A 16,502-nucleotide genomic window follows, 5' to 3' on the forward strand; every position below is an offset into this window, starting at 1 on the left:
GGTGGAAGGAAGAAAATCCATCCCAGAATTTTTAGAAGGAATTGCTCACAATATACATATAACCCGGACAATACAGTAATACACATCTTGTATTTTAATGTTATTTTTTTTACTTTTTTATTCGTGTTTTCAAATACTAATTCATGTATATTGTCTTCAAGAATGACCACTGTTTTTTTTTTACTTTCAATTCGTTTTTAAATTTATTTATTGTTTTTAAACATCTTCAAGAATGACCACTGTTTTTTACTTTTTGATTCGTGTTTTTAAATCTATATTTATTGTTTTTAAACTTATCTTCAAGAATGACCTCTTTTTAATTTGTGGTTTTAAATTTATTTCATGTTTTTAATTTGTGTACATTATGGTCAAATTAACCACTGTTACTTTTTTTCCGTAATGAAATTAGTATTGTTACTTTTTTTCTTGATACTTTATTTCCTAGCAAAAACTGTTTCTTTTTTTCCGTTACTTTTTTTCCTGATACTTTCTTTCCGAGCACCAGTGTCTCAACATGTGGTAGATTAAAAACTGCCGAATAGATTCGTGTCGAAATGGGGTGACGTGTCTTGTGTGCGTGATTTTTTTTCACCTCGGTCGCCTGCTGGTCACCCAGCCAGTCTTCCCCATTGCGGAGCGAGCTCAGAACTCATAGACCGATCTTCGGGTAGGAGTGTGTGTGTGTGTGTGTGTTTCACTGTTTGATCTGCTGCAGTCTCTGACGAGACAGCCAGACGTTATCCTACGGAACGAGCTCAGAGCTCATTATTTCCGATCTTCGGATAGGCCTGAGACCAGGCACACACCACACACCGGGACAACAAGGTCACAACTCCTCGATTTACATCCCGTACCTACTCACTGCTAGGTGAACAGGGGCTACACGTGAAAGGAGACACACCCAAATATTCCATCCGGCCGGGGAATCGAACTCCGGTCCTCTGGCTTGTGTGTGTGTGTGTGTTTGTGTTTGTGTGTGTGTGTGGTGAATGTAATAATGATCTGCTACTACTACTACTACTACTGCTGCTGCTGCTGCTGCTGCTGCTGCTGCTGCTGCTGCTACTTCTACTGCTACAAGAACAAAACAACAACAACAAAACTACTACTACTACTACTACTACTACTACTACAGCAATAATAACAACAACTACTACTACTACTACTACTACTACTACTACTACTACTACTACTACTACTACTACTACTACTACTACTACTACTACAACAACAACAACAACAACAACAACAACAACAACAACAACAACAACAACAACAACAACTACTACTACTACTACTACTACTACTACTACTACTACTACTACTACTACTACTACTACTACTACTACTACTACAGCAACAACAACAACAAGAACTACTACTACTACTACTACTACTACTACAACAACAACAACCATACCTACCATCACTACCACCACCACCACCACCACCACCATTCGACTCCAGTAACAACAGGAGCTGCCTGAACGCCTTACTCTTTCTTTGTTTCTTCCCGGCGCCCTGGATGGATGGAGCCCCGGTAGATGAGTCAGGCGTCTGCATGCCAGGCAGGGGAGGGGCGGAGAGGACAGTGTCGGAGGGGTGGAATGGGCATGTTAGGTAAGAGGGGAGACAGGAGCAGTATGTCTGAGTTTGGGTGAGTGAGGGGAAGGGAAGTAAGGAGTTGGAGTGGGGTAACTCTCTCTTTCTCTCGAAAGAGAGAGAGAGAGAGAGAGAGAGAGAGAGAGAGAGAGAGAGAGAGAGAGAGAGAGACGGGTTGGGCTGAGTGCCAGTCATCCTTTCCTTTTAAAGCGTCAAAACGTTTTGGTGTGTGTGTGTGTGTGTGTGTATAATTCACTGTTTGATCTGCTGCAGTCTCTGACGAAACAGCCAGACGTTACCCTACGGAACGAGCTCAGAGCTCATTATTTCCGATCTTGGGATAGGCCTGAGACCAGGCACACACCACACACCGGGACAACAAGGTCACAACTCCTCGATTTACATCCCGTACCTACTCACTGCTAGGTGAACAGGGGCTACACGTGAAAGGAGACACACCCAAATATCTCCACCCGGCCGGGGAATCGAACCCCGGTCATCTGGCTTGTGAAGCCAACGCTCTAACCACTGAGCTACCGTGCCGTGTGTGTGTGTGTGTGTGTGTGTGTATTCACTGTTTGATCTGCTGCAGTCTCTGACGAGACAGCCAGACGTTACCCTACGGAGCGAGCTCAGAGCTCATTATTTCCGATCTTGGGATAGGTCTGAGACCAGGCACACACCACACACCGGGACAACAAGGTCACAACTCCTCGATTTACATCCCGTACCTACTCACTGCTAGGTGAACAGGGGCTACACGTGAAAGGAGACACACCCAAATATCTCCACCCGGCCGGGGAATCGAACCCCGGTTATCTGGCTGGTGAAGCCAGCGCTCTAACCACTGAGCTACCGGGCCGTGTGTGTGTGTGTGTGTGCGCGCGCGCGCACTCGAACGCGAACGGGGAGTCGAGACTATTAATAAAAAAAACAAAATGAGAGAGAGAGAGAGAGCAGGGAGGGTGGCTGCGCAAATTGTCAGAGTAAAAATGAGTTTAGGACAGATACGTATCTCGTCCAGGAAAGAACGTTGCACCTGCGTGGGGAGGCAGGCGAGGTGTGCTCATCTATTTAAAGGTTGCATCATCCACTGGTTGCCATGTCCGCTGAGAGGAGGATGGGAGAGGCAGGTGGCGGGTAGGCATCATTATTTGACTAACTAACGCCACCTTACCTAACCTAACCTAACTAGCAACGCGTGACTTAACGTAACCTAAACCAAAATTTGAATAGCACTACTTACAACTAATCTAACCAAACCTTTACTAGCACCGCCTAATCTAACGTGACCATTAATTAGCTAGCGCCACGTGACCCAATGTAACCAAACCTCATGAATATGTAACTAGCGCCATCAACTGACCCTCAACTAACCTAACGAATATTTAACCTCTTCACTACTGGGACACATTTTGATCTTGATTTTTCTGGTGTAATTAGACGATTTTTGTGACATTAGGAAGGAGGTATAGAGGTCAGAAGATTAGTGTACAGTCTTCACTATTCTAATATCCCACGAAAGTTTCTGAAGGTTTATAAAGTTGCCAAATAGTAAGCAGAATGAATATGAAAGCACGTCATGGTACTGAAGGGGTTAACTAGCGACACCTACCCTAAACCCAAAGAACCTAACCTTAAGTACCACCACTTGACCTAAGCTAACCTAACCAAACCCAGCTCAAGCCAGCACCACTACTTAACTTAAACAAACCTGACCTTTTACTACCACCACTTAACCTAACCTAACCTGACCTTTAACTACCACCACTTAACCCAACCTAACCTAACCTAAACAAACCTGACCCTTTACTACCACCACTTAACTTAACCTAACCTAACCTAAACAAACCTGACCCTTTACTACCACCACTTAACCTAACCTAACCTAACCTAACCTAAACAAACCTGACCTTTAACTACCATCACTTAACCTAACCTAACCTGACCTTTTACTACCACCACTTAACCTAAACAAACTTGACCTTTAACGACCACCACTTAACCTAACCTAACCTAAACAAACCTAATCTTTAACTAACCTAACCTAATAAAAATTTAAGTGCTGCTATGGACATTATCTCTTTTACTGCTATTTGGCACACCTTCCACCAGTAACCACTCTGAGACACTTCCCGCACCCACACCCGCCACCAAACACTGTACCGGCTAGAAATTGCAAAACCTATTCCTTTAAACCCTCTCTGACTGCTTATAAGGATTGCACACATTGCTTTTAGTGCTGTGCATTGTTGCATGTTGCGCTGAAAAGGGTTATCACACTAGACACTGATGTGAAAGGGTTGTGAATCACCAGCTTACACCAGGATATCGTCTTCACTTGTATTGTGAGTAGTAGTGGGTGAGTTTGATGTTATTTTGTTAATATTATGGATGTCACTAAAGTATTGTAACAAGTTAATGACTGTAATGATGTGATAGGGTTATGAATCACCAGTTTACACCAGGATGTCATCTTTACTTGTATTGTGAGTATTAGTAGGTGATTTTGATGTCTTGTTATTATGGATGTCGCTTCAGTATTTCACTAAGTTAAGGATTATGTTGATGTGACGACTTTATTTAAGAGGGAAGTTTCAAGACCTTCATTTTGGCTAACTCTTTCAGACCTGTAAGGAAACTGGCAACTAAGTGGGCCTTTTCTTTCTTTTTTTTTTTTTTTATTTCATGTTGTCCTTGGCGAGTTTTGCACTCTTACATAAAAAAGAAAGAGTTATAAATCACTAGCTTACAGGAGGATGCTTTTTTTTCATATGTAAAAAGACCCGTAAGGCATAGATTATTAGATATCTCCATGCAACAAACAAACGTGTAGCGCCTTTCCTCAGCTCACAAAACTCCAGTACTGTGTTGGCGAGCTGACATGTAGTAAGTCCATAATCAGAAAAGCCTTGTTCTTTCATCACGACTATTTTTCAAGACCATAGAGAAGACTATTCGTGCTCTTAAAACTGTTTATCTTGTTAGTAATCCGGGAAAGTTGCATAATAGATGATTTTGATACCAGGGTTATAATTATCATTATGGATATGGGCCTTTTTATATACTAATGGTTTTTTTGTTATAATCTAAATGAACCTTTTTTGTTACCTTTACCCAGCCTTCCCCTCTTACATAAAAAAGAATAAATAAATAAAATAAATAAATAGATAAATAAGATAAAATAAAACTACTTCAAGTTAAGGATTACACTGATGCTTTCTTTACTCGTATGTGTGACAAGTAGTAAATCATTTGGATATTAGTGTTTACCAGGACACGGGTTTGGTTACCATTATGGATGTCACTGCAGTATTTCATCAAGTTAAGGATTATTGTGACGTGAAAGGGTTATGAATCACCAGGATGCTTCTCTTCACTCGTATGTGTGAGTAGTAGTAAGTCACTTAGATGTTAGTCATTACCAGGACACGAATTTTGTTATTACTATGGATGTATTTGAAGTTAAGGATAATACTGATATGATTCACCAGGTTACCCACACTGGATGCCTTTTTTGCCCTCGTATAGTGCCTAGTAGTAAGTTGTTTTGATATCAGGGGATGAGTTTTGTTATTATTATATATCCCTCTTCAATATCAACTTGGATAATACTGATATATGATTTACCAGGTTACCCATACTGAATGCCTGTTTCCTCTCATAGTGACTAATAGTAAATAGTTTTAATGGGTTTGTTATTTTCCTGATGATACTGGTGTGGGAGAGTTATAATCAGGTTACTCAGTCTCACACACACCAGTACGGGCTCTTTGCTCCTTTACTCTTGGCTGGCTCAGGGTGCTACGGAAGGTCTGTTAGTTCTGGGTGGGTTAATCTTTGTTCACGCGAGTTTTCAAATGGTAAAAGTTTTTCAAGTGTACGTTGAAAAGAAAGTATTGGAATTGTACGCGCCATCTTGTAAAAAAGGTGTTGGTGATTTAGTTATTGATTTGCAGAGAGAGAGAGAGAGAGAGATGTTATTGCAAAGGACAGGATGAAGATGTTTTGATGACCTATTGACCTCTGTCCTGCTGGCGTTATGGGCGCCAGATAAGCATGGGTAGGTCATAAGAGTCTCGTGCAAGAACCATGTGTCTTCCTCCCTTAGAAGACAACACACAACACACACTTTTTTTATTTACTTTTTTTTTCTTTTTTACTTCAATGAGCTGCCACTTAAAAACCTATTACTGTGTTGGCGACCTGATGTTTCTTTCTTTCTTTCTTTTATGTAAGAAGGCCCCTAAGACAGATTATTAGATACCTCCATACAAGAAACATGTATCAGCTGTCACTTACAATCCCTGTACTGTGTTGGCAAGCTGACATGTACAGTAGTAGGTCCTTAATGAGAAAAGCATGTTCTCTCACCACGACTATTTTTCAAGACCATAGAGAATATTAGCCGTGCTCTAAGACTGTTTCTGCTGTTAGCAATCCAGAAAGCATACTGATCTGTCACTGGAGCCATAAAACACCATTAAAACCAGTGTAACTTCAATTAAAGCCTTTGAAAAGTAGTGGAAGTGCAGCGAGGTTGTTTCAAAATATGGCTGCTCTTTAAACTCATAATCTGTCACAGGAGCCTTAAAAACACCTTTGCAAACCAGTGTCACTTCAGTTAAAGCCTTTGGAAAGCAGTGGAGGTGCTGCCCTGGTGTTGTCTCAGAAGGTGACTGTGCTTTAAACTGTTATGTGTCTCGATCAAGTAACCCGGGTAGTTGTACAGAGAGAGGCATACATCTATGTTGCTGTATATAAGGTACTAAGTTTCTTTCTCTCTCTCTCTCTCTCTCTCTCTCTCTCTCTCTCTCTCTCTCTCTCTCTCTCTCTCTCTCTCTCTCTCTCTCTCTCTCTCTCTCTCTCTCTCTCTCTCTCTCTCTCTCTCTCTCTCTCTCTCTCTCTCTCTCTCTCTCTCTCTCTCCTTTAAGAACATGTTTTGCCTTCTCAGTTTTCAGTTGAATAATGGAGTGAGGGTAAAAAGGGTCATGTTATTTTGCTCTGCTCATCATCATCGTCATCATCATCATCATCATCATCATCATCATCATCATCATCATCATCATCATCATCACCATCATCATCATCATCTCCGTCATCATCATCATCATCATCATCATCATCATCATAATCATCATCATCACCATCATCATCATCATCTCCGTCATCATCATCATCATCATCATCTCCGTCATCATCATCATCATCATCACCGTCATCATCATCATCATCATCATCATCATCTCCGTCATCATCATCATCATCATCATCATCAGCAGCAGCATCAGCATTCACACCACTGGTTAAATATTCTCTGTAAGAAGGAAAATGCAGAATAGGAATAATTTTTTTTCAAACACACACACACACACACACACACACACACACACACACACACACACACACACACACACACACACACACACACACACACACACACACCGCGTAGTGCAGTGGTTAGCACGCTCAACTCACAATCGAGAGGGCCGGGTTCGAGTCCCGGCGCGGCGAGCCAAATGGGCAAGCCTCTTAATGTGTGGGGTGTGTTCACCTAGCAGGAAATAGGTTCAGGATGTAACTCGAGGGGTTGTGGCCTCGCTTTCCCGGTGTGTGGAGTGTGTTGTGGTCTCAGTCCTACCCGAAGATCGGTCTATGAGCTCTGAGCCAAGGCCGCCTGTTCTCAAGGCGGCCTTGTCTGAGCCCGCTCCGTAATGGGGAAGACTGGCTGGATGACCAGCGGGCAACCGAGATGAATTACACACACACACACACACACACACACACACACACACACAATAAAGAAATAAAATAATAAATAAATAGATGAATAAATAAGAAGCAATAATTACAAATAGATAAATAAATAAAGGAAAACCAAAAATAAGAAAAACAAAAAAAAAATAATAAAGAAATAAATAATAAACGAAAAGATAAATAGATAAATAAATAAGCACAAATAAATAGATGTATAAATAGTAAAATAAAAGTAACCTTCTGTGTGTCCTCTAAAGATAATGCTAATAAAAGCACGGTGTGTTTTTAAAGGAACCAGTCTCGTGATTAATGACGCACTTCCCTTAGACTTTAGAGCGTAGTCAGCATACCGTGTGATACAGGCTGCGTAGAGGCGGTGTGTTTGTCAGCCTCTATAGATGTAGGAGTGGCTACGTTTACCGGCTTTCAACAACGACGCTCTGCTCTTACCATGAATGTTTTCCAAGACCACAGAGACGACTCACCGGGTTCTCAAGACTGTCTTTCCTGTTAATAATGTAGCAATCTTCTTAACCTGTCACTAGAACTATAAAAACTCTTAAAAAACACCCGCGGAACTTCAACTAAAACGTTTTGAAAAGTAGTGAAAGTGCAGTCCATATTAGAAGAAGAAAAAAAAAAAACGCTCTGTTCTCTTACCATGACAATTTTCCAAGGCCACAGAGACGACTAGCTGGGTTTTCAAGGTGGTTTCTCCTGTTAATAATGCAGCAGTCTTGTTAACCTGTCACTAGAGCTATAAAAAACTCTTGAAAATCCCCGTGTGACTTCAACTACAGCCTTTTGAATGGAGTTTATTCGGAAACGCTCTGCTCTATTACCACGAGTGTTTTCCAAGTTCACGGAGACAATTAGTCGGGTTCTCAAGACTATTTCTCCTGTTAGTAATCTTGTTTATTTTACTAGATATGTAGAAATCCCCTTTAAAATTCGCGTAACTTCTATTATAGTGTCTAGAGAATGCAGTAGGGATATGCCGCAGAAGTGCTTCCCAGTATTATCCTGCTGACTGGCAACTGTGATTAAAGGAGAATCTGTGCAGTGTGCAGGGAATGTTTTGACGCCCCACCGTTGAGCCGACACAGTTATGGCGCCACGATACTCATACAAGGTTACTCACTTTTTTTTTCCCTTAATAGTATTCTGCCATGATTTTTTTTTTTTTTTATATATCCGTGTAGTAAAAATTTTAATGATTATCTTTTCCTCAATATTTTGTACTAATAATTTTGTACAAGATTACTCACCCATTTATCGCCTTTAAAGTACTCTGCATTGCCTTTCTCTCCTTAATCTGTTGTAAAAACAATAATATTTATTTTTTGCCTCAATATATGTAGTACAAATTCTCATTATTACTTTCCCTCCATTTAAGCAGTAAAAGCTCGTAATTAGTTTTTTTTTTTCCGTAATATCTATTGTAAAAGTTCATAATTTTTTCCTTAATTTATATAGTGGATCTTTTTTCCTCTCAATTTCTATAGTGAAAACACATAATTATTTACTCTTCAGTTTATGTATTAAATTTCTTAATTTACTTTTTCCTTAATTTCCGTTGTAAAAGCTCATTATCACTCTTTTCTCGTTTACATGAAGTACGTATGCTGTAATTGCAATACGGTTTTTATTTATTTATCCATTGATTTATTTTTTATCTCTGTATCATATTTCTATAACTATCTTATAGGGCAGGTTTGGTTAGAGTTTTCTTTTAGTGTTTTTACAATACGGTTTCTGTAATCGTGAATGGTTGTGCTTGTGTGTCTACGCAAACAATATTTTACAGTTCTCATATGAATTAGATCACAAGAAAATGTGTGGGTTATCCTGTAGAGACTTAGCATTGGTTGAAAATGTAAAGAATAAGCTGGACTCTTATTAAATTAATTCACTCATTCTTTTATTGAATCAGTGTCACGAAAGGACGACTGTGGTAGTGAAAGGGAAAGGATTAACATCACACTGTCTATAGTCTATACTAACAGCATTACACCCTACTGAAGCATTTGTACGCCGCACCTACACTACTTTCATATTTATTCATATTTATCTCTGTGGCCTTGGAAAATATTCTTGGTGAGAGCAAAGCTTTTCTGAATACCGGTCATTTAACCAGTAACTTTACATCAACAGTTCCCAGTGAAGGAGTTGGCATCGCATTTTCTACATAAAAAAAACTCGCACTAGATCCTACTTTTATCATTTTTCATCCGTACGTCAGCAGTTCCTAGCAGCCCGATCCTTGCATTTCATCCGTTAGGGAAATCCTGTTCGGAGGCGTTACTGGTAACATGTTATGACGCCTCCGGAAGAGTGGCGGGGAGTTGGGTGGGAGCGTTGGGATTCCTCTTAACTTGGTGGTGTCTGAGTCATCGCACAGCCGGCACCTGTTGCTAGCCAAGAGTTGTGGTGGTGGTGGTCAGTTTCGGAGTGATGTAACCTCGACTTATGAGACGCTGCTTTTAAACGCGTATACAGAGGAATAAGATTGTGTGTGTGTATTGAATCGTATTGTTGTTATTGTTATCCATCTTTCTTTTCGCTAGTTTTAAGTCATGTTGCATGAATTCTAGTGACTAAAGGAAAAGGAGATGAAGGCTAAAAGTATGACAGCGATAAGGATACCAGGGAGAAGGAAGGAGGGAGATACGAAGGGAAACAAAAGAGAAGTAAGCAGTAAGTAAGAAGAGGAGACGAAGACAGAGAGATGATAAAAAAAAAAGGATAGAGAAGGATACAAGGGAGGAGGGAGATAGGGAAACAAAAAAACTTGTTAGAGAGAGAGAGAGAGAGAGAGAGAGAGAGAGAGAGAGAGAGAGAGAGAGAGAGACGAAGGCAGGGAAAAAAGATGCAAGGGAGAAAGAGAAAGAAAGATATATAGGTAAATGAAAGAAAACTAGTTAGGAGAGAAAGTAAACAAAGGCAACGAAGATGAGATAAAGACAGCGGAGGGAGATAGGAAGGGAAAGAAGAGAATGAAAGAAAGTAAAGCTGGATAGATAGAGAGAGTTTGTTTGGCTGAGAAGCAGACAGGGTTCAGTCAGGTTAGAAGTCAATGCTGTGCTAAGATTTGACCCCTGTGTGACCCTGCCTAGTGTTGACAGACTTTTAAATGACCTTGCTTGGTGGATCAACCCGCCTCTTCACACACACACACACACACACACACACACACACACACACGATGGAAGAAAACAATCAACCAGTAAGCCATATTGATAGAATTTTTAGAGAAACATAATTTGCTAAGGAATATTGGAATAGCATTTCACTACATGGACAAAGAAATGATGAAGAAATTGATAAGTACTATAGTAAGACTCAGATTGGAATATGCAGGAGTAGGACCCCTCATAAAAAGAAACACATAAGGAAATTGGAGAGACTACAAAAAATGGCTACAAGAATTATTCCAGAATTTGAAGGGATGACATATGAGGAGAGACTAAAGGCTATGGATCTACCAACCCTGGAACAAAGAAGGGAGAGAGGAGACCTGATACAAGTTTATAAATTGATCAACGGAATGGACCAAGTGGATAATGAGAAGAAACTGATCCTGAGAGAAGAATATGACATCCGAATCACAAGATCGCATAGTAAAAAGCTGAGAAAAGGAAGATGTCTGAGATGTTAAAAAATATAGTTTCCCGCAAAGATGTTTTGAGACGTGGAACAGTTTAAATGAAGAAGTAGTGTCTGCAACGAGTGTGCATACTTTTAAAGTAAGATTGGATAAGTGTAGATATGGAGACGGGGCCACACGAGCATAAAGCCCAGGCCCTGTAAAACTACAACTAGGTAAATACACACACACACACACACACACACACACACACACACACACACACACACACACACACACACACACACACACACACACACACACAGGTAGACACGTCCATTACCTGTTCTGCTTTCCTGTGTGCCATTGAACTTGCTTGCTTGCGTTTGTTGGTTGTTGTTGTTGTTTAGCTTTGTTGTTTCTTTTTGTATTGACATGGAGTTAGTGCTATAGTATTCCTTCTTTTTCCTTCCTCCTCCTCCTTCTCTTTTTCCCTCTTCCTCATTATTATCGTCATTTTTTTATAATTTTTCTTCTTTTCCCTCTGTTCTTCTCATTCTTCATCTTCTCATGCTTATCCTCCTCTTATTCCTCTTTTCTTCCCTTCCTCCTCTTCTCATTCTTCTTTTTTCCCTTCCTCCTCCTCGCCTCCATATCATCATCATCATTATCATCACCACCATCATTTTCTTTTCATTCCCCTCTTGATTACTTTCACAATGAGAGTCACTACATGCCTGCACTTTTCCGTCATTTGCATGTCCTGTAACACTCGCACATCTCGGGACTGCCACAAACCTTCCTTCCCTCCTTTACTCCCTCCCTGGCGCCACATAATACTCATGTTAAACGTAATGGCTGACGTAACTCTCTTGATGGCTTGCATGATGGAGTGGCGGTGTTTTGGAAGCTGCAGTGTTGGTGAGGGTGGTACCGGTTCCATACGCGTCCATAAGCTAGCGAGTCACATGATGAAGACCCGCAGCGGACCAAGAGAGGAGAGGAGAGGGGGTAGTTGTGGAAGTTCAAGGAGGGGTAGGTTGCGTGGTACTCGGGGCGTTGCGCGAATACGTTTGAGAGAGAGAGAGAGAGAGAGAGAGAGGAGGACTATGTGGCCGCGAGAACACACACGCACACCGCGTAGTGTAGTGGTTATAGCACGCTCGACTCACAATCGAGAGGGCCGGGTTCGAGTCCCGGTAAGCGGCGAGGCAAATGGGCAAGCCTCTTGATGTGTGGCCCCTGTTCACCTAGCAGTAAATAGGTATGGGATGTAACTCGAGGGGTTGTGGCCTCGCTTTCCCGTTGTGTGTTGTGTGTTGATGTGGTCTCAGTCCTACCCGAAGATCGGTCTATGAGCTCTGAGCTCGCTCAGTAATGGGGAAGACTGGCTAGATGACCAACAGACGACCGAAGTGAATTACACACCGCATAGTGTAGTGGTTAGCACGCTGGACTCACAATCGAGAGGGCCGGGTTCGAGTCCCGGGAGCGGCGAGGCAAATGGGCAAGCCTCTTAATGTGTGGCCCCTGTTCACCTAGCAGTAAATAGGTACGGGATGTAACACGAGGGGTTGTGGCCTCGCTTTCCCGGTTTGTGGAGTGTGTGTGGTCTCAGTCCTACCCGAAGATCGGTCTATGAGCTCTGAGCTCGGTCTGTAATGGGGAAGACTAGCTGGGTGACCAAAAGGCGACTGACGTGAATTAAACACACACACACACACACACACACACACAACGGAGGTCGGTGGTGGGGAAAAAAAAAAACATTCTAGACACAAGGTATTTAAGTAGGTTAAATCCAACAAGCCGGCCGGTGCATTCTGTGAGCAAAACGTTTCTGGCTTTCTGCTCGTGCGCTCTCGCTGCCTCACCTTCCTCATTGCCTCTCTCCTAGCTCCACGTCGCCTAGGAGTGGGCGGAGCTACCAGCGGCTGAGTGAGAGATGGGCGCCATTGGGGAGGTGGGAGGGGGAGAGGGATGGCTGGGTGAGCAAGCAAGGGTCAGGCAGGACGAGCGGGGATGAGGATAATACTTTTGCGCCACATTCTCCACACTACCTTCAAAAGGCTCTGTTGTTGAGCGGTATTTTCTAGTTCTGGTGACAGGGTAAGAAGTTTACTACAGGAGAAATATGTGCTCTTAAGAAGCCTGTTAACTCTACACGTGGCCTTCGGAATTGCTTGTGGAGAGAGAGAGAGAGAGAGCAGTGTTTCAGAATGCGGAGGAGAGAGAGAATTACCTGATATTGCTGTGTTTGCGGAGATAGTGATAGGAAATGAGGTGTTGTGAGATACTGCTGAAATTTTTGACAGTGAGAGAGATGCTTAATATATGAATGACATGGCTGATAAAAACGTCAAGGAAGATTGTAGAGAATTTATGAATAGAGATGGTTAAAGAAGGGAATATATTGATGTGAATGCTGAGGGTAGAGTTAAGAAATATGGTAGCTAGGTAAGCAAATGTAGAAATGGTCAGATTAGAAAGAGTTGAAAGAATGGCGAAGTAAGAAAGGGTTACAGAAAGAAGAGGCAGAAATTAGATGTTGGAAATAATGAATGTTGAAAAAGAAACGAAATGAGAAACCTTTAGAAATAATGTTAAGAATGTTTAAAGGAAGTAACGAAAAAGCAGTTTACAATAAAGGAAGAACAAAAAAAAAAAAAAAAAAAGACGATTTAAATGAATGAATCAATGGGCGGTCAAGAAGAAGGAATGCACCCCCTCAAAAATTAGGAATAGTGTCCTTGAGAGAAGGGAAACGCCAGGAATAGTTTACAAGCAGATTAACAAAACACGACGAACTTTGAACTTCACGAGTGTCGCCGAAACAGAGAGAGAGAGAGAGAGAGAGAGAGAGAGAGAGAGAGAGAGAGAGAGAGAGAGAGAGAAACGAAACTCCCTCATACATTCGGAAAGTATGTTTTTTTCACGTTTTAACTGTTTATTTATCCGTTTACTCACGATGAAGTAAAATGTGCATCGTATGAGAAAAAAAAAAAGTAATATTCCTTCCCCACGAATGCATGTAGGCTGTTAAGGTAGCCAGATGAATGCTACGTACAGTACTACACGTTAACTACTATTGAATTAAAGAAAAAAACAGACAAAAAATCAAAATGGATAAAGAAAACATACAAATATAGTAAATAAAATAGTGGATGATAAAGAAATACATCTGCGAAAATGTGTAATAATAATGATGATAATAATAATAATAATAATAATAATAATAATAATAATAATAATAATAATAATAATATACGGTTTATTAGAATTGCAGTACATGCATACTGAAAATGTACTGTACATAGGGGATGGGGAAGGCTTAGGATTAAAACCCTGGCCTGATTAACGGTTTATCGCTCGAGCCATGTTGGGGATCCCACTGTGGTGGTATCGGTCCGTGCGTGGTGCCTCAGGACCATCATCTTGTGTCTTGTGGCAGGGACCGGGCGGGGTGCATCAGGGGGAGCAGGTGGCGTCGGCGTGGGTGATGGACGCAGCAGCTCCCTTCCAAGTTTCTCCTCTTGGTGTCTGACGGACAGCTTGGGCAGACTCAAGGTGGTCAGGGCGTCGTTGTAGTTGCTGTAGGGTGGGCCGAGGATAACCCTGCTCGCCCTCTTTTGCACATACTCGAGCTGTGTGTAATTCACCTTGGTCGTCTGCTGGTCATCCAGCCAGCCTTTCCCATTACGGAGCGAGCTCAGAGCTCATAGACCGATCTTCGGGTAGGACTGAGACCACAACACACTCCACAACCCCTCGAGTTACATCCCTTATCTATTTACTGCTAGGTGAACAGGGGCCACACATTAAGAGGCTTGCCCATTTGCCTCGCCGCCCCGCGACTCGAACCCGGCCCTCTCGATTGTGTGTATTTACCTAAAAATAAGAAATAGTTGTAGTTTTACAGGGCCTGGGCTTTATGCTCGTGTGGCCCTGTCTCCATCTAGACTTATCCAATTTTTCTTTAAAACTATGCACACTCGTTACTGACACCACTTCCTCACTCAAACTGTTCCAAGTCTCAACACATCTTTGCGGGAAACTATATTTTTTAACATCTCTCAAACATCTTCCCTTCCTCAGTTTCTTACTATGCAATCTTGTGCTTCTGATGTCATATTCTTCTCTCAGGATTAGTTTCTCATTATCCACTTGATCCATTCCGTTAATCAATTTATAAACTTGTATCAGATCCCCTCTCTCTCTTTTCTGTTCCAGGGTTGGTAAATCCATAGCTTTTAGTCTCTCCTCATATGTCATCCCTTTAAATTCTGGAGCCATTCTTGTAGCCATTTTTTTGTAGTCTCCAATTTCCTTATGTGTTTCTTTTTATGGGGGGTCCACACCACTCCTGCATATTCCAATCTGGGTCATATTTTAGTACTTATCAATTTCTTCATCATTTCTTTGTCCATGTAATGAATTGCCAATCCAATATTCCTTAGCAAATTATGTCTCTGAAAATCCTATCAATATGGCTTACCGGTTGATTGTTTTCTTCCATCGTCACTCCCAAGTCCTTTTCCTTTTTTACTTTTTCTAGTTCTACTCCATCTCCCATCTTATAGATTCCCACTGGTCGTCTTTCACGTTTTCCCATTTCCATGACATGTGTGTGTGTGTGTGTGTGTGTGTGTGTGTGTGTGTGTGTGTGTGTGTGTGTGTGTGTGTGTGTATGTGTGAATACTATAATATAACAAATCGGTTCTCAAACGTTTTGGAATCTAATCGTAATTTCCATGATTCTGGTGACAGTGAAAGGAAAGAAAGAGGAAGGAAAATTTAGGCATCTCATAATAATAATAATAATAATAATAATAATGATAATAATAATAATAGTAATGATAATAATAATAATAATAATGATAATAATGATAATAATAATAATAATAATTGTTACGCACCCTACACAGTTACAATTTCTTTTTCTGCCGCGAGCAACTGATAGAAATGGTTAGGGTGCCTATGTCTACATGAAAACTGCCAATCCCCGTGAGCCCTTTTACGATGTCACGGTGGGTCTGGCCGTCATCCAGTAGACATATGTGGGGCGGTTGCTTACCATGCTCAGTGGAGGCAGCAGCTCAACCCGACAACAGGAAACAGAAATGTTGGGAGTCAAGACATAAGGAGCTATTGGCTGGTTAGATTGAACGTAGGTGAAGTGGTAGTGGGAGGGGGTGGCATCTCATAAGGCGTCACTGGTCCCATGTTAATGCCTTGGTGAGGCGAAATAGCAACAATAATAACAGCAACAGCAATAATGATAATAACAATAGAAATGATAATGATAATAGCAACCCGACTTCCTCCATGAATATAATACCTAACCCCTTCGATAATGAGACGCATTTTTTACCATGATTTTTGTGCATGATTAGAACGTTTTACTGACATTAGGAACGTTCTATTGAGATAAGAAGATTCATGGCCACAGTCTTCACTATATTAATGCCCCACATAAGTTTCTGAAGCTGTATAGAATCACCAGATAGTAAGCAGAGTGAATATGGAAACGCGTCATGGTACTCAAAGGGTTAAGAGA

The sequence above is a fragment of the Portunus trituberculatus genome, chromosome 34, assembly GCF_017591435.1.
Source record: "Portunus trituberculatus isolate SZX2019 chromosome 34, ASM1759143v1, whole genome shotgun sequence".
In the NCBI taxonomy this organism is placed as follows: domain Eukaryota; kingdom Metazoa; phylum Arthropoda; class Malacostraca; order Decapoda; family Portunidae; genus Portunus; species Portunus trituberculatus.